Consider the following 24,705-nt stretch of genomic DNA (forward strand, 5'->3'; position numbering starts at 1 on the left):
GGGTTCAACAATATTTAAATATCTAAAAGCGTACTAAAAATATCAGAATCATGAGGCCCTTGTATGTCCTCATGTACACGTGTCAGGTCAGATCTTCTGTTTAACGGTGGTCTGACTGTCTGAGGTACTTTCCTCTTCCACACAACAAATATCTTTACGCAAAGTATGTAAATGTGTATCACTAATTTTATTCAGTATTCATAAGATTGAATTTTGCGTTGAGGTGATGTAAATTAAATTAGGTTTTGCCCCTCACCGAAGTATAAACGGTTGGTATAAACGGTCAGTGTGTTACCTCCCGAGTGAAAGTTGGAACAAAATCACTCGGGTGGGACTCGAACCCAAGACCTCCTACTTTCTAGTGCAGATGTCTTACCACTCAACCACTGAGCTACGGGAATCAGTTGGCTGGTTCGAATCTGATGTACATAGCAGCAGGTATAGCATTAACTGTTCATAAGATGGAATTTTAAGTTGGGGTTATGTAAATCAATTTAGGTTTTGCCCCTCGCCAACATTTTTTTCCAACTTTCACTCAGGAGGTAACACACTCATACTGTGTTTATACATGTAGTTCGGGGAGGGCAAAACCTAATTTGATTAGAGTTTTATTCAGCATGCCGAGTCCTGTGTTCAAAAGGTTCCTGTGTTTGACTCATGCACGATGTTATGTTGAGTCAATCTTGACAGGGGACACGGTGCTAGTGTTCTTGGGCAAGATACATTACTACAACTGCCTCCATTGAGTACATGTGGGGGGGGTGCAGACCACATAGGGCTGATCTCGAGCTTATAGCAGGAAAGTGTTCTCATGGCCTGATGAACAGGGGTAATAAGTGTGAGCAATCTGAGTGTGTTGTATAAGAGTGCTATATGAACACTGCACTATGATCATCAAATATCTTAACATCAGCACAAGGTGTTGGGCGACAGTGCGTTCAAGAGTTCCACCTAAACCTTTTCTTAAGAGGTATTACTGGGCAGTGTTGTAGGACTCGAGTCTAGGACTCGGACTTGAGTAGGACTCTAGTCACATTGGAAAATGACTCGGACATGACCATGACTCCTCGAACTCGATGACTCGCGACTCGAGTCACATAATTTCAACAAAAGTAAAAACCTAACGTAGGGATGGGAAAGGATCATTGAGGAATACTGTTTGGATGATCAAACATGGAGGGAAGGGTTGGAGGAAGATTTTTTAGGGATGGGAATTAAAAAGAAAACACATTTTGGCTCCAAACAACATGTATCACACAACTATATACATGGGATTTACTTAAAAGGCAGAATGGAGGATTAAAAAATAGTTTTAAAAAACGATTAGTTCGGTGAACAACTAAGAACAAGTGACTTGTGACTCGGACTCGGACTCGAGGCTTGTGACTCGAGACTTGGACTCGGACTCGGACTCGACGTTGGTAACTCGACTACAACACTGGTACTTGGTCACAGAGTCCACTGTACCTACCAGGTAATTCTGAGTTGACCACCCCAGGGTAGACAGGCAAAGGCCCCCAAGAGGTGACGACATGAAGCTAGTCCCTCAGCTCAGGATGGCCCTTCATCTGTAAGGCTAGGGTGTTGGAGTCGATGCCTGTACCGTCTGCTGTCTTATTAAGGATCATCTGGATGGACTTCAGATGGGAACCTGGGCAGGAAAACAAAATGTATGTGATGTAAATTATCATTTTTTATATTTGATTTTTGTTTGCCCTTCGCTGACATATTTTGTAAACACTGTGCACTTAGTGTTGTCCGAAGGCTTAGCTGGGACTCAAACTAATGACCTCCTACACAAACAAAGTTGGGTTAAGCGCTGCTTCATCAGACTCCAAACGGCCAGCTTGCCACAGCAAGCTCAGTGGTCGAGTGGTTAATGCGTCTGCACTAGGAAGCAGAAGGTTGGGGGTTCATGTCCAACCAGTAAGCTTGTTGATTTGTTTTTCTTGCAAACCCTCGGACAAAACTCAATATGTACAGTGTTTGTAAAATACTTCAGGGAAGGGCAAAAAAAAAATAATACATATATGAAAAAGAAGATCAATAATTGTATGGATGAAATCGAATAAAGTTGATTCCTACTTTCTAATTCACAATTTCGAATTTCACAATTATCCACATAGAATTGAGATGCAGACGAATGCAAATGAGTCTTCACAGATGTTTGTCTTACCTAACTGGATAATTTTACCGAAGAAACTGGCCTTGTTCTCTCCTATCTTTTCGAGTCCTCGATGGGTAATCCTGAATCCGCTCAGTGAATGGACGTAGTTGTAGGCCCAAACAGATCCACGTAGGTCCTCAAACACTTTATATCTATCATTGAAATATCATCAATACAATTATGATTAGCTTTGAAATATTTACATAGAATCAGGGGCGGGGATGTCAGGGGAAGAATAGGGGTTGGGGATTATATTCCCCCCCCAAACAAAAATGGACAAACACACTTTCCCCTTCCCAATTGTCACATTTGTGGAAGACAGTGTTCTAGTGAAGGTTTGCAGTTTGCAGTAACACCATGTAGGCATGCAGAGTCTCTTTTGGGAAGATGTGTGGATCTGAAAAGAACCACAGATCTTCCCAAAAAAAACTTCTACATGGTGGCACCGCAAACCTTTACTAAACCATGCCACCACATAGTTAGTATTCATATTAAAAACACACAACCTGATAGTCAAAATTCTCTTGATTTCAATTATTGAAATCTCATTTGTATTTGAATACTTGTGTGTAATCTGTAATTCTCACTTAGCTCATTTAGCTTTCAATATTATCGCATTCCTTGGACAGCTACACAAACGTTTTTTTTTTAGTAAAACATGCATAACTTTGGATGACATGATCAAATTTAGTGATTGGTTTTTTTTCAGATGAGTGGAAGAACATGCTCTTTTAAGACATATTTCTTCGGTGTATCTGATTTGATTGCTTCAGTAAAAAAAAAATCTTGAGTGCGGGTCACTTTTTTTTTTAATCACCCTGTATAAACACAATGTGAACATGCATCTCTCATACACACTAAACTTAATTGTCTTCATTTTCTATCATCCTCTCTTTTTTCCTGTCTTTTCTTCTTGTGCGGTAGCCCTCACATTGAGTGGCATTTATGCCTTGTGAAGGGACGACTTGCATAAAAAAAAACAATTACATGTACACAATATGCATGTTTAATCTGGAACCAATCATTAAAAGTGAAACAAATTCAATGCTCAGATTTCATGTCAGTGCAAGTAGTGAAACTGACTTACATGCATCTGCTTTGGTTACAGGAACTGATACCACAAGATAGTCACATGCATTAAAATCAGACAGAAATGTTGGGGGAAAAAGAAGGAAAAAAACAAGAAACTTTCTGTTTCAATTCCACTTTGTTCAAGGTCTTACAATCCCTGTAAGTATAAATCTGGAGTGATCTTGAAATAGAGAAGAACATTCTTTGCTGCATCTGAACAACATGTGGCTCACGGAGCTCAATGCTACATTGTGCATGAACTATGGGTGATGGCTACCAAAACAGCTCCACTCCATCAACTGGGTGGAATACTGAAATTGAAAAGCATCGTGAGAACTTTTACATGAGTGGAGAAAGAACTAAACAAATAACATGTTTAAGTGCTGAAATCATTGCACCAATCGGCCTCTGCTTAAACTTTGTCTTTCTCTTCACAGTCATTCGAGTGAATTCCATGCGTACAATCATCAACATCTACTTATCCAATCTGGCTGTGGCTGACTCCCTCTTCCTTATGACTTGCTTCATATTTGCATTGTTTTCACCTATAGAGTACAACTTATTGGTCAGAAAGGCAATATCAAGTGTCCTATACACGTTCATTGCTACCTCTAATTTCTTTGTGGTTACCATAGCAGCTGAGAGATTCTCTGCAGTGTGCAATCCTATAATGTTCAAAGAAAAAGCCTCTAAATCTCGAGCAGCAAAGATATCAGCAGGACTCTGGGTGCCAACAATTATTGTTGGTGTGATTCTGATTTTCTTACCATTAACCGACACTGTCTTCGCTAAAGTCAACTTTGTGATTCTTTCCATTATCAACTTTGCCTCTTTGATAGCAACTCTTGCTTTGTACATCTATGTAGTATTGAAAGTACGCAAGCAATCAGCCCTGTTGCCAAACCGTCCCAAGCAAGCAGGTAAGGTCCTCTGCATGGTTATCATCAACACTGCTGTTTTCTTCATTCTGAACTCACTGACCATTGCAGCTGATATTATGGCAATACATGTAGCGGCATCCAATTATACTTCACCTGCTCAGATTGTTGCCAAATTGGAACTTGGAGAGACAATATATATTCTGGCTACATGCATTGACATTTTGCAACTGATCAATAGCTCAATCAATTCCCTAGTCTACAGTGCCACAAATGCTGACTTTCGTGAAGCTGTAGTCAAGGCTTTCTCATTCCTGAAACTGTGCTGTCGTTGCTGCCCAAGACGGAATCCCAGCCGACCATCGCAGCCAGGGAAGCAGATCAAGCTTCATGTGATTCCACAGGCAGAAAATGACCAAGAGCACCGTGCTGCCAGGCCAAGCAGCAGCAAGCCACCAAGCCAAGGGCATGCACAACACACAGCGAGTCAGCAGTCACTGGACAGCTGTCAAGAACAATGTTGCATGCAAAGCAGCAGCAAGGCATCCATGCACAGTCAGCAGCATGTTCAAGTGCATGTTGAGGTACATGCAGAACCAGAAGAGAGCCAGCAGTCACTTGCAAGTACTCAGGAACAATGTCCTGGGCTGACTGGCACCGTGCCATCAGCACAAGGGCAGTAGTATGCACATCCAGAACCAGAAGGGAGACACTCTTGGAAAGTTGTCAAGAGCAATGTTCTCTGGTAACTGATGAGTGCAAGCCATCTATAAGGGCAGCGGTGAGTAGAGTCAGTGCTGCTTTTGAACTTGCTGTGTTCAAAGTGTAGAGAAGATTTAAGGCTGTTTCATACATCGTCTTCATTGGAATGCCAAGTAGATTTGAAATTGAGAAATATTAACAGCAAATAATATGCTAGAGTTGAAATGAGTTTTAATTTAGCAGATTGCCAATACACGTACGCAACAATGACATCAGTAATGTGCAGGCGCAGAGCACATTGCTGTCAGGGAACAGCTGGAACTCATTCAATGTATGTATTCAAGTGGTGTTGAACTACTTACAAATGATCTTCTTGGCAAATGAATTACACTTTCCATATCTGGTCCTTGTTACTTGATGAGGTTTTTGTGAATGAGCAAGTTTGCTACTTTTATTTGTGAAAATGTACATCTATTGGCACTAAATAACATATGGATAACCCACATTTTCCCCAGATTTGGAGGTTTTTATTTTAGGAAATGCACCTCTGTATTCCAAGTCTTTGGATGTTTCAGGCTTTTACATATGTTCATGATGGTGCCTAGGTGCATATTCAAGAGAAATACAGTGATGTCATGAGCTGGAACTTCAGTTTCACTGATGTTTGAGGACAAAAAAAGTTACAAGTGTTTTGATCGCGGTTAGCACATGGCAGGCAGTCAATGTGATACTTTAATGTACAAACTGCTTTGTGTACATGTACAATGCAGAGAAATTTAGGTTCATCAATTACACAGAAATTCCAAAGCTATAAAGTGAAAGTATTTGGACATTGTAAAAAGTGCACTTGAAAAAAAAGGGGAAAAAAAGTACATGTAGTTGTTACTTTGATAAAAACAGGAGGCTATATTTTAAAATTTAAGTGAAATTCATTTCACAGCCCTTTAATTCCTTAATGCTATTGAAAGACCTTGAGAAAGTCCAACCATGGTTGGCAATAGGAACTCTCGATATAGCGCAAACTGTGTGACAATTCAGGCACGGATCTGGGGTGCCCCTGTCACGTGCCCCTGTCAAATTGAGTCCACAAAAAAAAAAACACCCCCCCCAAAAAAAAAAGAGGGGGAGAAGAGTGAGAAGGAGGGAAGGAGGGCAACCTCCTTACAAATATGCCAGCGCCGATATTAAACATCAGCCTGCAAACATTGTGTACTGGCTGTTTGTATGACACAGCAAGCTAGAGAGCCAAGAAGCTTCCAAATTAACCACGATTCCACCGTACTTCCTCATTATGTAACCCTGCATAAAGGCGATTCTTTTCATATGAATGTACGTACTCTCTACAATGTATTCTCTACGAAAAGCATGTGCAGCTTATTGCTGTGTTGCGCGACACACACATGTACACTGCTCTTTGTACCTCACCATTGGTCAAGGGGTGTGTTTTCATAAGAACAATTTGCCAGCATTTTTAAGCGCACTTTTAAAGTACAAATTATACTTTTCACAGAGTCCAAAACATTTCCTTTAAATGAGTTCTTCAACGTCATCATATAATTTTCGTAAAAACTTTATTCGAGAAACAATGCAAGACACCAACAAAAAATAAACACCCCTGAAGGTATACATGGATCCGTCCATAAAACTTTTTTTTTAAGTAAAAGGGTTTTGACATTACTACACATTGCTGAAAATCCAAATCTGATAAGTTTGGTACTTAAAAGGGATCTGTTTGTTCTTAGGAAAAAAATCAGCAGTTATAGCGCAAAGGCAAAGTTTAGCACTCTAAACATGCTCTAGCAAGCTAGACGGAACGCGCTGTGAGTTGCTTTCTCAAGTGCAAGCGAGGGATTTTTTTATTGGAGTTTGCCTGTGGCGGCCGCAGACTGGCGCCTGTCTGTGCCGGGTTGGGATAGGAATACACCAATTCCTGATGTCTATTTCTCAACGTCATCAATATACAATTATTTACTGTATTTTTTACGTAACAAAGTGACAAAAACACCTTCACAATGTATCATACTAGATGGGAATTGCATCATGGCGCCGAAAGGCCCGATGACTATTTTCTGTACCACATGTACATGTATAAGAGACCAGTCACATGTGTACAAACTACGATGAGTGTTTTATACAATTGTCTTGCTGTGCCGCCGATCTGCCGATGGTTTATTTACAAATACATGTGCCTGTACATGTATTAACTAGGCTCTATTCTTGAAATTGAAACTGGACTGAATTAAGACCAAGAACATTTCTGTAAAATGTTTGGGCAATTACATTATGCATGCATGAGATTAGTCACGAGATAAATCTGAGCTGTGAATTTACAATGTGCATGGAGGCCTAATTGCTCCTCTGTTTTAATTTGATTAAATTACACTAATTTTAAACTTGAATTCAATGTACATGTTCAAGCGGTTTGTTCTTATTGATAAACTGAACAATTCAAAGCATCCTTGCAACAGTTTACAAACTAAGTCTATAAAATTCCTTTTTACAAATATAATACACAAAAATATGCAGACGAAAATACATGGTTATCACGTGAAGAACAGAAGAAACTAAAAAGGTTTGTAATAGTAAGAGTTTATTTTAAACCAATGAAAAATCCATATGATCTTAAAATGTTTTGCTCAAATGAGTCGGGGTAAGAGGGGCCAGGAATCGCCTCAGATTGCAATACAGATCATCTATAATCCAAAATTTCCCGCGCTCGCATAGTTCTCGGAGAAAATGTTCCAACGATGTGCCCCCCGTCTAAAAAAATCCTGGACCCCGCCTGATTATCATTATCGAGGGTTGAATGTTTAGGGAGCAAACTCACCGCAAATCCAAAATGTCTTGGGAGGTTTTGGATCCCAATCTTGAAGATCTCTGAGGTGAAGTGCTGTTGTGTCAGATAGTGATAAGGATCCGTTATGGCAGCACCAGTCACTGGTACGTCAGAGGTGCTGGTGGAATGGTTATCTTGTGGGTCAAGACCTGATGCACAAATGAACAAATTAAAAGACCAACTCCAATTAGAGAAGAAAAAAAGATTAAATTGGTATTTTTTTAGGTATATTAAAGTCTAATATGGGCAAGTGAGATGTCTATGGCTATTGTCTGTGTCTTCACCCATAACAATTACATGGGAACAATCTGACAATAGCCGTAGCCATAGCTCTAGAAGCCCGTTTCAGACACAGCCTAAGTAACAGATCAACAAAGTTGCAAGTTATGCATTAGGAGCATCTGATTCCAAATACATTACACCAATCTTTGTGCACACATCGTCACTTTGCTCACGAAGTGACAAAAACCTCGAAAATCGATAATTATTCGATTTTGAGTTTTACTAGCCATTTTATTATAGTTGTCTCAAGGAACAATTTGACCAAGTTTCAAGGCAAAATATTGTTTACTTTCTTAATTATTGTAAACAAACAATTGACAAAAAGCCTGAAATCGGTGATTTTCATTTTTAAGTGTAAAAAAGTGTAAAATGTTCTCACGAAGTGACAAAAAGTCACCTCTTGAGCAGGGCCGGAGGAATTATACATTGGTCTACACGCGGCAGGATGGGAGCATACATGGCGCGCGAACGATGTTGAAAAAGAACAGACGCGCGCTTGCGCTCAACTTTCCTGACGCGCAAAAGTAACAAGTTTGTTGCGTCGAAAAAAAGTACAAATAAGTAAAGCCTCCGCGATTCATGATCCCACGAAGTGACAAAAATGATGTACAAAGTAATTGGCAAAATATGGGAGCCAAAGTATTGATGTTCTCACGAAGTGCAAAAAAGTTTTATTAATGAATTACTGTTTAATTACGAACTATTTTTAACCAACAACTATGAATTAACAAAGAGCAAATCATATATTGGACAATGCAAAAAATTCCGAATTCTGTTACTGCAAAGTGGTCGACAATGTCTTTTGAAAAAATGAATAACTTCAAATGCGATTATCTCAGGATGAACTTTTGTCAAATTTTCAGGTTTTTGTCACTTCGTGAGCAAAGCGACGACATGTTGCACAACGTGGAAAATGCTTTTTGAAGACCATTCTATCTTTAGCAAGGAGAAATCCATTGTATAGACTTTTTGCTGCAGAGCACAGATATATAATATACGAGACCATTGTAGGCTTTAGATGTACAGTATGGGATTTAAGTTTGGTGTATTAAAGGTGTCATCACAGCTACTAGCTGGAAAAAAAGTAGTTGATAGTTAAAGTCAGCAATTTGTACTCCACTTCTGTCAATAGAGCGTGTAAGTTGACCTCAAAAACCTAGGTGATTTTACTAGGTTTATCCAGTCAAGGGCAAAGAATGGGTTCTGAACAAGAACAAAATCATTCCAATTTACAACACATTCAAAAAATATTGCAAGTTGATTACTATAGTAAATTGAAAAAAAGTGGACCTCCACTTCCTTTCATTGGGTGAATTCAAAGACGGGAGTCTGTGGCTAGACTAGTCAGTGTTTGGTACCAAGATGTTCACATGAAAAGTGAATGTGAACTGGCGAGACTTGCATGCTCTATAATTGTACATAATCTGTGTAGCACCACTAGTCTGTTGTATTACATTATGAGCTCCATGTCTGTATGATGTTTAAATGCAAAGCAATATTCTAATATTTCTTTTAGATGGACTCAAGGGTACTTCAAATTTGGGTAATTGAAAAATCAATGCTGTAAAATATGAATGTTGTTGCAAAGTTAGCATCATACAAGATGTATCTTAATTTGCACAGTATCGGAGGAATTGCTGCTTTTTATATGTTCATTAAAGCTGCTATTTCCTTGTGTAATTTAACACTCTAAACACAAATAATATAGAAATGTACTATCACCAAATTGGTGTTTGAGCTCTTACGTCTTTCTGATACCTAGTAATATTTGGGGAAAAAAATACAGGGCAAACCATGTTTCTAAAAGTCACATACTTTCTATAGGACAAACAAATTTGCGTGTAAAAGCAAGATCAGTGATAAAATAAATAAAAGTGTACACTAGCAACATTTAAACAAACAGTGATTTTCCTGAATTTTGTATTTAAAACCTAATTCTTGCTTGTTCAAATGTAAGTGTTGAAAAATCCCTTTTGAGTAAAAGAGCTTGCTGGTCAGTGTTGAAAGTACAAACCTATACCCTCAATATTCATGCCACAAAAGTAAGCCAACATATTGGTTAGCAAAGGGGATGACAAGGGTTTAAGTCTTTTGTGGCTTGTTTCCTTCTTTACAAAAATTAATTCCTGACAGACAAATTAGACAATGCACAATATGTACACCTGTCAATCTTTCTGTGTGTTGCATTCTGATTGGTTGGAATTGATCAGCAGTAGCTACTAATAGGCCACGCCCCTCGACAGCCAATCCAATCAAACATGAACGCTGATCTACGGCTTTTGCAAAAAGGAAACTTCAGAGGAAATACTTACACCTTTGTACCTTTGTAAGCACGAAGCCGGAAACCAGCAGTGTTATCTGTCAATGAAAATAATAAGACATGAAACTGAAACGTTTGCACAATTTATCCAGAGCCAAGTTTCATGAAGACCTGACAAGAAATTAGGGGAATTACTGAGAAAAAAACCTCTGTAACTTTCTGTTGCAGTGTTCATGACAGGCACATCACATGCACATCTACATGTGTTCACACTTTATGTCCATTCTAAGCAATGTGCACTTTTAACTTAATGAAGTAGTGTCTTGAGCACCAATACTAGTGGATAGGTGTGCTCTATCTCCAAAAAAGAAAACAAAAAAGAAATGCTATGATTTGAAATTTGACTTTCAATTTAGAGTGCCTAGGGTTGCTCTTTGCTTCTCTCAGAACTACTTTATTTTCTTTGCAAAGTCATGTTGACAGGATTCAATGAGCAGTATTTTTCCAGTTTGCCATTAAGTCCAGGGACAGTTGGTCTCAATCTGCCCCTGAATGAGAGAGTCTCTCTAAGCAGGGGCTTGAGGTTCACCTCAACTCTCATCGGTTGCCGGTGCGAGTCCCACTCAAGCAGCTGTGAATTGATTGGCTTTGGGTTGGGTTTTCCTCTTTTTTTAATTTTGTGACTTTTGTGTGTAGGGAAGACAGCTCATTTCAGAAAATTGGGTAAAACTTTGGTGAGTTTTCACTGATTCTCAAGAAAAAGAGGAAACATCTTCTGGGGCTTTAACAATATTCAGGGCAGCTGTACATGTAAGTCCACTGGCCAGAAAACTATGTCTGGAAACATTTTGTCAAGGGAGATTACATTTCCATTCTAGCCCCCAACCATCCTGTGTCTTTGGTGAGTAGCTCACCTTTGTTGCTTCAGCCAGGGAGACATCTCCCCAATGTTCCGTTGCAGCATCTTGGATAAATTCCTCAGAAACTCCCTGGTGTTGGTCTGTTTGGTGGATAGCTGGTCCTCATACGGCTGGTTCCACAGTGGAGTCACCGTGTTGTTTAACCTGCAGATTGGGAGAAGAGCAAAAAGCACACTCAGTATTTCAGAGTCTGAAGAATTTTCATAATCATGAACGCTTCAACTGCTATTACCCTTTTTGAGATATGGCGGACACAATCAGAAGGCGACATTTGATTGGGGTAAATTTGGGGTAAATCCAAATATCTTGACCTAAACCAAATAGCGCCTTGTATCATGCCCACCATATCTCATAAAGGATAATGGATTGTGTGAGTAACTTGTGATCTGTCTTCATACATTAAACCATTCTCATAACTTCCGTTCATAGTTCTGGTGGTGCATGCGCAATGTAAATTTTAGGATTGACACACCAAGGGAAATGTGGTCAACTTCAACAGTTTATCAGATAAAATAAGAACAATTTAAAACATTAATGACAAACTCTACACAGACATGCAAGCTTTGATGCTGTCCCTTCAAGGAAAACAAATAGCAAGGAAGAGTAAACTGACCACGTAACAGTTTCACTCAACAAATTTCACGTTCACAATGTCAACTGGCCTTTGAAACTGACAAGTTTGGTTCATAAAATAGCAATCTTGGATGTAAGAATGGTTTTCTTGTGATGATCATGAACTACAGGGTGAGTCAAAAAAGCAGAACCCAAACCCCAAAAATTAGATTTCAAATTAAAAAAAATATGTAGCACCAAACATAATAATGACTGGAAAGCCATTTTCATAAGCTACTTTTAGATGAAAAAAAATTACTGAAATTGCTCAATCCATTCAAAGACTATCACCATTTTAAGACAATGACCACAAACCTCTTTTGTCCAAAAATGCGATTTCAGGAATCATCTTAACTGTCTTCAAACATTACCAGCAATAAAAACTCAGCTTAAAAGTTAAAAATATTTAACAAAGTCCTTTTGAGGCCCGTCTTTTAAAAAAACAGTAGATCAATCAGAATACAATATTAACTGGTTTTTTTTTTTGACGAAACAGGTTTTAGGGTCATTATGTTTAAATGGTGATATTCTTTAAGCGAATTGAGCAATTTCATCTAAAAGTAGCTTATGAAATTGGCTTTCCAGTCATTATTATGTTTAGTGCTACATATATTTTAAATATGAAATACATTTTGGGGGGTTTGGGTTCCACTTTTTTTGACTTGGCCTGTACTTGAGGTAACACATTTCCTTTCCCTTCCTCAAAAAAATCTACCACAGTGAAGGCAATCACATTCTTTGCACTTCAACTTTCAAGGGATATCAAACCTTATCAATGGTAGTATTGGCTGGGGTCTACCTTCCTATTTCCGACAAAATCATCAAAAAAAAAATTCATGAATTTCCATAAAATGAGCCATTTGTTTGTACCCTTGCATGAAAGAAGAAATGAGTGTTGTGATGATTTTGGTTGGTTGAGAACCGAAGTACTTTTCTAATGGATGGCGGTTCGAATCCAGCCCAACCCTGCATTCTATCCCAATGTCTTCACCTCTCTTCTACTGGTCAGCTGTCCTCCTCCTTCCTCCTCTTAGCTTCTTGGGTGTTTCCATCAGATTCCTCTTGGCTTCTCTTCAGAGCGAGGCTCTTAGTGTCCGGGTCCTAAACTGGCTTGGCGAGCTACGGAAAAGAGTCATTGCGGGAATATGAACGGTAACCACAGAAATATTAGCCACTAGACCCCTTGCACAGGCAGCCAATGCTGAGGCAGTTCTTAATCATTTTAATCCAATGACAAGTGCCAACAGAAACTTAGCGTGCGCGCGGCGTGCAATAGATCAAAAGGGATGGGACGAAAATGCACGGTGAATGGAACAAAAAATGCAATAGTTTGATTAATGAATGCCGCGTGACCTACAATCCTCCAATCAAATGACAAGGATTTACTTGGTTGTTATATAATAGCCAATGCTGAGGCAGTTCTTATTCATTTAAATCCAGTGACAAGTGCCAACAGTAACTTGTGTAAAAAGTGAAAACCACAAAATAGTGAATACCTTGGCTTTGAGCACTTGTCCTTTCCATTTGTGTCCGTTGAGTACTTTCAATGCCTCCTTCTTATCTTCTTAGCAGCTGAGGGATGAAACAAACAATTGGATTTCCATCAGTTAATCCATCGCAAGCACTGAATGTAACAGGAAAGGAGATGAATATTTGTAAGATGGAATGTTTGTGTTGGGGGGGGGGGGAGGATTGAAAGTTGCGTTCCCTGTGCTTTTTTTCGAGTTTCATCCCCAAAATTAGATTTCTTTTCTAAATTAATATTTGGTTTTGCCCTTCACTGACGTATAAACACTGTATACTCAGTATGTTACCTCCCAAGTGAAAGTTGGAAAATTCACTCGGGTTGGACTTTAACCCACAACTTCCTGCTTTCTAGTGCAGACGTCTCACCACTAAAAACACCGAGCTTGCGGGATCGGATGGCTGGTTCGAATCTGATGCACATTGCACATAGCAGCGAGTACCGCATCTAACTATTTCATAAGATGGAATTTTGTGTTGGGGTGATGTAAATCAATATTAGGCTTTGCTCTTCACCGAAGTATAAACACTGTATATTCATTTCTGAATTGCTTTTTTTCTAGCAATACAACAGATATTCACTTTTGAACACAAAACAATCAGCCAATTAATGTTTAGTTATTGAATTATTACTTTACAATTTCAAATTATTGGCTGACAGAAGATATTTCTGTTCTCGAGAGGCTGCCTGGTTCCTGCCCCACAACCAGTATCGATAGTGCTTGGACGAGGAACCAGTCTGCCAGCAAAGTGGATCAGTTTGTCCCGAAACCAAAGAGAAAAGTTCATGGATGCTTTGTAAGTATAACAATTGAAAACAGAAGTCTAAGTACACTTTCCATTTCAAGGAGGAGAGTGTGGTTTCAATGCTATATTGATGTAGTGACTATTTATATCTATATTTTAATTTTTTTTCTTGATTATCCAAACACCAAAACTAAAACTTGTATCAAGTTTCCCTGTGCTCTTATTTGTGTTGCATTACATCAGCACACTCAACTTTCACTCTTTAACAAGCTCCCATGTCACTCACTCCTGACTAGGATTTTCTGGCGGCAGGTTTTCTTTCATGTCTCAAATATTCATCCCTATCTTGCTGATTATGTTTGCTGACAAGTCTCCTGAGCTCTCCAAATTGCAACTCTGTGTAGTAAACCCATGGCACAGTCTTTGCAATAATCATCATTAAATGAAAGAAAAAGTGAGAGATTCCCTTTTTGCTGGGAAGTTCGAAAATAAAACCTTTTCCTTCCATTTCATAAAGAACAGAAGAATTAAGCTACATTGTCCATTTGTGAAGATTTAGTACAGCTTAAAATAGACTACAGCTCCCTTGTGACTCTTGTCAGAACAAAAAGAAATACACACATGGGCAATTCTAGCATTTTGACAGGAAGTGTAACCTCCAAGACAGAGCCAGTTAACCGTGATATCTAGTGATTCCTTTCTTGATCCAAGACTCCTAGTTAGTAATCTCCATGGCCCCTCCCCCCAAAAAACTCAGATCGCACCACAGATCAGAATCAAAAAATGTTTGTGTCCCTGCAGGCCCCAAACCCCACGCCGTAAATTTTGGGACCAACTTTTTTGGAGGACCAAAACATTTTTTTTGCCCCCCCTCAAAAAAATTTGTATTCTGGATCTGCCCTTGCCTGGACCATAACTACATGTAGATCATGGATGTGTAAGTTTTGAAATATTGGTTTTTAGGTTAAATCACTGAGCTTAATGCTGAAATTGCCCTAAACTGTATCATGTTTGATTCAGAGCAAATACTCTTGCAATATTTGCAACATTTTGCCGAACAGATTGATTTACAACACAGTTTCAGTTTACCATCTTTTCAAATATGGACACTCGACTGGATGTACATAACTTGGTTCCATGACGCCTTTCGCAGTGCGGTCCATGCAACATGCGCACGCACAGTATCATGCGATTCAAATGCTGAATACCGCAAAGAATGTCTTGAAACCAAGAATACCACATCGTCCGCATCACAACTGCTAAACGACCGTCTCGGCTCTCACCGCGCGCACAGTGGTTCCGAATTGGTGCACAGGCAAGCCGTCTGTCATAAATTATGCTTCACAGACATGACAGAACGATATTCCATTGTATTCCATGTACGTGTACATGGTGTATGTATTATACACGATTTTCTGTGTGCCCCACAGCCGCGTGCGTGCGTTGACATCTAGAGCGAAACTTCAAGTGTTGTTTGTGATCGTGGTTTCTGTTTTTTAAGAAACCCAAAGAACATGGAAATTTCAATGTTAAGAAAACATAATTTTGATTTTAGAAAACGAGAAACTTAATCCTGCAAAATTATCAATTATTTCTAGAATGGGGTAACCACTGCCTCAATCCTGCAAAATCCTCCGGCAGTCACTGTCAATATGTTGAGACAGAGCAAGGGACATCCTGGAGCAGTGTGGAGGATTCTAAGTATATTCTAGACCTAAATTTATGCACGGCTGAGCATAAACAACACAAGGTCCAGCCCAAGACGTTGACACAGTGCATCCATAAAAAAAACAGCCACACATTTTTTTGCCACACAGCCTCAATCCTGCAAAATCCTCCATTTTGCAAACAACATTTTAAGGGATTTGGGAAAGGTTAGGGTTAATCCAAGATTTAACTCTTTATCTCTAAGGAAGCTTTATCAATTCTCCAAAATCCCAACAAGACTAAACTATTAAATATCACATTATCTGTACATCTAAAGCTACAGAACACATGTGTTCTGAAATTCTGAATCCATCAAAGTACAATTTTATTCAGGGGCTGGGATTTTGTGGCTTCGGGATAGTTTGGGTTGGAGAACAAGGCGCACATGTGTATGCAATGTATAGGAGGGAAAGACACAAAACTAAAAGGATGTATACACAAACTACAACAAAAATGGCAACTATCATGCCAATGTCAATTATGAAACTGTGTTGATTATGTTTGTAACACTGCTGTCAAAAACAAAACCAAATAAGATTACAAATGCGAACAATTATGGAAATTTCTCATAAGAAATGTGCAGTGTACATTTTCGGTTAAAAGGCAAAACAGGAGTGATCTTCCACAAAATGTTCGACATGACGATCAATACAACACTGTAAATGAACTATGGGTGATGACTACCAAAACAGCTCCACTCCATCAACTGGGAGGGAAAGTGACATTGACAAGCTTCGTGACAACTTTGATGAGAGTGTACACGGACTTCTTCAAATAAAATGGTTAAGTATTGAAATCATTGCACCAATCGGCATCCTACTCAACATGGTCTTTCTCTTCACAGTCATTCGAGTGAAGTCCATGCGTACAAACATCAACATCAACATCTACTTGTCCAATCTGGCCGTGGCTGACTTGCTCTTCCTTACATATAACCTTCTATATGTACTGTTTATTCAACCAATACACTCCTTGCAAGTTGCAGCCCGGGGCGTTCATTATATGTTTCTCACGGTTTGTAATTTATTTGTGGTTACCATAGCAGCTGAGACATTCTCTGCAGTGCGCAATCCTCTGACACACAAAGAAAAAGCCTCTAAATCTCGAGCAGCGAAGATATCAGCAGGACTCTGGGTGCCAACAATTATTGCTGCTGTGATTCTCATATTCTTACCAATAACAGACACGGTCTTCGTTGAAATACTTTTTTGGATTTCTCACATTATCAATGTTGTCTGTTTAAAAGCAACTCTTCCTTTGTACATCTATGTAGTAGTGAAAGTGCGTAATCAATCAGCCCTGTTGCCAAACCGTCCAAAGCAAGCAGGCAAGGTCCTCCGTTTGATAATCATAAATACCGCTGTTTTCTTCGTTTGGAACTCACTAGACATTGCAGCTGCAACTATTAGAATCATACGTAACAGTTATACCAGGCCGGCTCAAGAGGCTGAATACCTAAAACTTGCAGAAAAACTATATGCTGTGACTATTTGTTTAAACATTCTGCAACTTATCAACAGCTCAATCAATTCTCTTGTCTACAATGTCACAAACACTGACTATCGTGCAGCTGTAGTCATGGGTTTCTCATTCCTCAAACTGTGCTGTCATTGCTGCCCAAAACGGAATCTCAGCCGCCATTAAACCCAGCGAAGCAGATGACCAAGAGCACAATGCTGCAAGGCCAAGCAGCAGCAAGCCACCAAGCCAAGGGCATGCACAACACACAGCGAGAAAGCAGCCACTGGACAGCTGTCAAGAACAATGTTCCATGCCAAGCAGCAGCAAGGCATCCATGCACAGTCCGCAGCATGTTCAAGTGCATGTTGAGGTACATGCAGAACCAGCAGGGACCCCAGAGCCCTTGCAAGTTCTCATCAGGAACAATGCTCTAGTCTGACTGACTGCAAGCCATCCATGCAAGGGGAACAGTGTGTACATTCAGAACCAGCAGAGAGCCAGCAGTCACTTGCAAGTACCCAGGAACAATGTCCTGGGCCAAGGCCGTAGGAAGCGGTACGGCAGGTACGGCTATAGCCGTACCAATAATAACAGGCCTATTTTTTTAAAATGTATACAAGGCCTTGCATGGCCGGCCCCAAGGGCAGATCCAGATCACATTTTGTTTGGGGGGGGGGGGGATTTGGTTCCCCAAAAAGTGGGTCCTAAAAAGGGCCCCCAATTTTTTTTAATTTGTTTTTCGTTTCTAGATGCTCTGCGGTGCGATCTGAGGCAATTTCTGACCATTTGAACCTTTTTTTTTAAAGGTAAAGATGGTGGTGTACGCAGTGTCTGCCTTTATTGCGACGCCACTAAAAAAAAAAGGATTCATTTTTTTAGGGGGGGGGGGGCATGGGCCCCGTTACCCTCCCCCACATTTTTCTTGTTTTCTTTTTGTGTTTTGTTTTGTGTTTGTGTTTAAAGGGAAAGCGTAATCATACATGTTGCCACTAGGCCTACATGTTAAGTTAAACAGAATGGCGTTTGGCCGCCACCGTGAATTTTAGTTTTCCTCAGATTTGTACTTGTGTTTTCTTAAAAAGAAGTGGTTTTTTAAATGAGAAAATAGCAAGGAAGAACCGGTTTTGTGCAAGCAAAATTCAGGGAATAATCCGTTGAAGTTAATATCTTGTTGGAAAATTCCAAAATCATTCAAAGAAAGTAATTACCGCTGTGAATCAGAGTTTATGAAGGGACGGAAAGTGGGATTTGCTATCAACAAGGCCGTTTGTCATTCTTTACCTTATGGGATGTGAATCAATTGGAGAACGAGAGACTCTGGGAGCTGATGTATTTTTCTTAGAAAGAGAAAAAAAACTTAACAAATACGCTCGGAAGCTCAATCATTGTACATACACTGGTATCCATACCGGTGAATTAAGTCTTAAATAAACGGAAATCTTCCCTACAAGCTGGTTGCAAAAAAAAAAAAATCTAAAAAATACATCAGCCCGCAGAGCCTCTCGTCCTCCAATTGATTCACATCCCATAAAAGGTAAAGAATGAGGAACGGCTTTGTTGTTGCTGATAGCAAATCCCACCTTCCTTCCCCTTCATTAACTCTGATATCGGCGGCAACTTTCTTGAAATGATTTTGGAATTTTCCAACAAGATATTTAATATCAACGGATTATTCCCTGAATTTTGCTTGCACAAAACCGGTTCTTTCTTGCTATTTTATCAACTATAGAAAAAAAACCTTCTTTTTAAGAAAACACAAGTACAAGTCTGAGGAAAACTAAAAGTCATGGTTAAATTCCACTTTAGTGCATGGCGACATCTAGAAAGAGAGTCAAGCTACAGTTTTGATATGATGCTTGTGATGTAATTTATCAAATTTGATGACCCACCCACTAAAACACGAATACATTTCATTCAAAAAGTCAGGGGAAAGTGGCCAGGAAATGCCTCAGATGCACTACAGAGCATTTAGATCCAAAAAAGTTTTGCGAGGAGCAAATGTCCAAAACTTTTCACTACGATAGGCCAAATTTTGACGATTTAATTTTGACGATTTATGTAAAGTTCATAAAGTGACATTTACTGGTTAAACTTGCAGTTGTGCAATGCTCCAAAATGTGTCTTGTACAAATTAGTGAAATTACGAAGAATAAAATTCCTATATTCATGCACATGTATTTCTGTACAAATATTGATAGTGTTGGGATGGGGAGTGGCTTTTGGTTACATTTAATTTGGGAGGGATTGGGTCAAATCCTGGATCCGCCTCTGCAGGCCTGCCAACTCTCACGCACTGAGCGTAAGACACACATATTTCAGGTTATTCTCATGCTTTAACGCCGACATGGAGTTTCTCACGCTAAAAAATTAAAAAGATAATTGACTCAAAACTTGAAAATGATGTTTAAATGATGATACATGTAGCTCAAAAAAGGTTAAAGTGGTCAGAAATTGCCTCAGATCGCACCACAGAGCGTCTAGAATCCAAAAATTTTCGGGGCCCTTAAGCGGGCCCCGTACCCCACGCCGTTAGGGCTTCGCGCTGCGCGCTCGCATCAACTGAGCTCTCTGCCCTGAGATGAGCCTGACCAATATTTGTTAGCTTCCTACGGGCCTGTCCTGGGCTGACTGGCACCAAGCCATCAGCACAAGGGCAGCAGTATGCACATCCAGAACCAGAAGGGAGTCAATCATTGGAAAGTTAATTGTCAAGAGATGCATTGGAGATGCATTGGAGATGGATTGGAGATGGATTGCAGATGGATTGGGGATAAATTGGAGATGGATTGGAGATGGAGTGGAGATGGATTGGAGCAGGATCGGAGAGGGATTAGAGAGCGTTAAGGAGGGATTGGAGAGGGATTTGAAAGGGATTGGAGAGGGATTGGAGATGGATTGGAGATGAATTGGAGAGGGATTGGAGAGGGATTGGAGAGAGATTGGAGATGGATTGGAGATGGATTGGAGATGGAGTGGGGATAAATTGGAGATGGATTGCAGATGGATTGGGGATAAATTGGAGATGGATTGGAGATGGATTGGAGATGCATTGAAGAAGGATTGGAGATGGATTGGAGAGGGATTGGAAAGGGGTTGGAGAGGGATTTGAGAGGGATTGGATATGGATTGGAGATGGATTGGAGAGGGATTGAAGAAGGATTGGAGGTGGATTGGAGAGGGATTGGAGAGGGATTGGAGAGGGATTGGAGAGGGATTGGATATGGATTGGAGATGGATTGGAGAGGGATTGGAGCGGGATTGGAGCGGGATTGGAGATGGATTGGAGAGGGATTGGAGAGGGATTTGAGAGGGATTGGATATGGATTGGAGATGGATTGGAGCGGGATTGGAGAGGGATTGGAGATGGATTGGATAGAGATTGGAGATGGATTGGAGAGGGATCGGAGAGGGATTGGAGAGGGATTGGAGATCTATTGGAGATAGATTAGCGAGGGATTGGAGATGGATTGGATAGAGATTGGAGATGGATTGGAGATGGATTGGAGATGGATTGGAGATGGAGTGGGGATAAATTGGAGATGGATTGCAGATGGATTGGGGATAAATTGGAGATGGATTGGAGATGGATTGGAGATGCATTGAAGAAGGATTGGAGATGGATTGGAGAGGGATTGGAGATCTATTGGAGATAGATTGGCGAGGGATTGGAGATGGATTGGATTCACTTTTTTGTGAAATCGGCAGCTGCAGTTTTAGCTGAGGGTAGCAGCTCAACAAATCATCATGTCTCTCTGTTAGTCCGTTAGTCTGTTAAGTGTTAGTTAGTAACAAACACTGACATTGTCTATTGGTCCAACATATTTTGACCGATTTCAACCAAACCTTTAAAGTCAAAAGTATCAGGAGCCTAGCCCCAGCAACATGTCACATGACCAACTGGGGTCAAAGGTTATCCTGGGGTCCAGGTCAAAATTGGTCAAATTTCAAAGGAGCTCAAATGGCAAAAGTAGTCATCAACATGTTGGCCTTGGTCAAACATTAAAAATGACTTCGACATCGGACCTAAAGCTATGGGGCCAAAGATTAAAATCAGGCAAACACAAATGTGTTGGCCTGAAGCTTCTGAGATCCGTTCAAGCTTGTTCCACTGCAAAACTTTTTCAAAAAAGTGCCTTTGAAACAGATTTTGAGGTTTTTATTTGATGAAGGCGTACGACGCTTCACGTTTTTAAACATTTCTGTGAAAGTGCCAAGTCATGAGCAATACAGTGATGTCATGAGCTGGATCTTCAGTGTCACTGCTGATTAAAAACAAAAAGTTACGAAAAGGTTTGTTCGAGGTTGATGTGACTATTTTGTTCATTTAGCATGAGGCACAGAGTCAGTGCGATACTTTAAAGGGAATATACAACATTTGCAAACATCGAAAAATAAAACTACCAAGTTTTTAAGAAATACCTTATTAGGATGTTGGTAAATGAGAGTCTAAAACATCCTGTAAAATTATGGCACCTGGTGTGAAGTCATTTTCAAGAAAATGGTATTTTTGTATACATTTCCAACGGTGGTCGGCCGACCACCGTTGGAAAAACCTAACTATATTTCAACTACTTCTCCAAATTTACCTTTTTTCAGTCCAAATTTTGTTTGGTATTGGTTACATGTTCATGAACGGGTGCAGGCCAGCTAGACTGTCATGGTTCCCTTACCTTACAATTTTCTGGCAACTATAAATTGATCCATTTCATCTTTAGTGGAGTCAGGGAACCAGACTACTTGAAGAATTTTGTTTTTCTTGGTTTTTCCAGCATTTTCGAACATAAAACTTCAAACATGTCAGTGTAACAATATTTGATATATTATACTAACCCCTCAAATACTCCATTTCTAAAAATTACAGCAAAAGCCAATGATGTACATTCCCTTTAATGCACAAACTGCTATGTGTACTTAATGCAAAGAAGCTAAAGTTCATAAATTATTTAGAAAATCCCAAAGCTGTAAATGTTACATCCTAAAACGATATCACAGCAATATTAGAAATAATGATTCAAGTGTACATGGAACAAGTGCACTGGAAGAAAAAAAGATTACAAGTATCTAGTTGTCTACCATTACTTTAATATCGACACGAGGCTAGGATATTTGCATGTTTTTTTGTAAAATTCATCCAATGGCCTTTTAATTATGCAAATAATTATGAAATCCTAACCATGGAGCACAATATGAACTCTCAAAGAGCACAAACTGTATGATTATCGTTATCGAGGGTTTAGTGCTTAGAGAGCAAACTCACCGCAAATCCAAAATATCTTGGGAGGTTTTGGATCTCAATCTTGAAGATCTCCGAGGTGAAATGCTGTTGCGTCAGATAGTGATAAGGATCTGTTTTGGCAGCGCCAGTCACTGGTACGTCAGAGGTGCTGGTGGAATGGTTATCTTGTGGGTCAAGACCTGATAGACAAAAACGAACAAATTAAAAGACCAACTCCTACCGGAGAAAATAACTTTACTTTGATTTTTTTAAGCATGAGATATTTGTAAGTTTAATTATGAGTTTCCAAGTGAGATACTGCACAACAAAAACAGTTCACAATAACAACCAGATTGATCAATAAATTTCAAATTTTGAATAAGGAGCATTCCAAAGTTGTCTTAATAATAGTCTCAACACTGTAAATTTTAATTGAAAAATCAATGCTACAAAATATGAATGTATTTGTAAAGTTAGAGATAAACCTGTACAAATGTAAATTTGGTTGGTTCCCCAAAATGACCAATATCTACAGTTCATGTAAGCTGGTATTTTTTGTGTGCGTAATTAAAAACTACATATATATGTACAAGTAATGCTTTGTTCAATCACCAGTCTGGTATTTGAGCTCGGGGTATGGTTCTCTGATACTTGATACTTTGTTGATGCCTCATAATATTTTGATATTTTTATTTCCCTTTTTTTAATGGGCTTTGTATTAATCAATCAAAGAATGAATGTTTTAAGATATGAATGGCTTTGTAAACTTGGATTCATTCATCAGAAACTGACCAGTTTGACAGTTCAACAAAATATTCAAAATCACACTGTTCGAGTGATGTACCGAGGAGAAAAGTTTTCTTCGGTTCCCTGCAGCAGCTCCCACGAGTTTCTACAAACCATCCAAACAAGTCAAAGTGCGAGTCGAAAATTTGGCAGAAATTCCTCTTTTAAGATTTTATCAAAAAGATCTTCGTGTATCAAGAAGCTTACATTTTCCTTATTAAAATGCACTTCGTCAGAAAAAAATATTGGACTCCAATTTGGAGACTAATCCAAAAAAAGGTATGTTTTTTTATTTGAAGCTATCTGGAACTACTGTAGGAAAAATCCAGATTTTTTGCACTCCTTAATAGTGTTTTTCCATCAGATTTACAACTTTTGGTTCTTTTCAGGTCATATTAGTGCATAGTGGCCCAGTATGGACATTTTTCCTTTTTTAACTAAGCATCTCAAACTTTTCACGAACACACACGACTAGCCCCACTAGTGTGGCCGTCGGTATGCTGCGCTGAACCTAAGGCCACACACCGTGGTCCGCGCACTACTGAGGACATTTTCATAAAATTTGCAGGGAATTTCTTACATATGGTTGTATTCTACGATGTCCCATCTATCACTTCTGGGATGCTTAGGTGTAATGATGTTCAATTTTCCGAGATATTCTTGAATCTTTCTGGAGCCCATGCACTCGTGAAACGTCCGGTGATGACAGCCATTTTGAATGTGACAAGAGATGACCTCAAGCTGTGACGTCGCGTTTATGCAAATTGCTTGTGGAGCGCGCGAGGGCACGAGTTGCAAATGCGACGGCTGTTTCCTGTGCCGTAGATCCTAAATTGAGATCAGTGCACGTGGCCCCCAGACGATAAATGCATGGTACAGGAAACAGCCGTCGTATTTGCAACTCGCGCCCTCGCGCGCTCCACAAGCAATTTGCATAAACGCGACGTCACAGCTTGAGGTCATCTCTTGTCACATTCAAAATGGCTGCCATCACCGGACGTTTCACGAGTGCATATGGGCTCCAGAAAGATTCAAGAATATCTCGGAAAATTGAACATCATTACACCTAAGCATCCCAGAAGTGATAGATGCGACATCGTAGAATACAACCATATGTAAGAAATTCCCTGCAAATTTTATGAAAACGTCCTCAGTAGTGCGCGGACCACGGTGTGTGGCCTTAGGTTCAGCGCAGCATACCGACGGCCACACTAGTGGGGCTAGTAATAACACACGACGAAACATCATAACAAGTTACGCTATAAACGCAGTGCGTCTACGGCTACTTCTGCAGTACATTTCACTAAATAAAATAATGCAGATTTCACAAATAGCTATTAAATTCAACCAAATTAATGTTACCTTTAATGAAAACAAACTTGTAGTACTGATACTGACGTAATAGTACTAATAAATAAGAAAGTTTTCAGCCACTCAGACCAGAGTCAGTCGCGTGTTTATGTTGTTGAATGCTGCCCTCATGTGTCGCTCGATTGGCAGCATGCAAGCTGTTTCGAAACCTCGGTCTTCATCGCAG

At 39.7% G+C, this 24,705-nt stretch overlaps 1 long non-coding RNA gene across 1 annotated transcript; it reads right to left on the reverse strand.

The window, feature by feature from the left end:
- Window positions 1-7,777: 7,777 nt before the first annotated feature.
- LOC119742422 lies at window positions 7,778-22,594 on the reverse strand. Its single transcript, XR_005272848.1, has 6 exons — window positions 22,425-22,594; window positions 13,225-13,300; window positions 12,720-12,847; window positions 11,111-11,260; window positions 10,259-10,294; window positions 7,778-7,803 (listed from the first exon to the last, which is right to left on the reverse strand). It is a non-coding gene; the product is annotated as an uncharacterized LOC119742422 (long non-coding RNA).
- Between the last annotated feature and the right edge of the window lie 2,111 nt (window positions 22,595-24,705).

The sequence above is a fragment of the Patiria miniata genome, unplaced genomic scaffold (assembly GCF_015706575.1).
Source record: "Patiria miniata isolate m_02_andy unplaced genomic scaffold, ASM1570657v1 HiC_scaffold_6, whole genome shotgun sequence".
Taxonomy (NCBI): Eukaryota; Metazoa; Echinodermata; class Asteroidea; order Valvatida; family Asterinidae; genus Patiria; species Patiria miniata.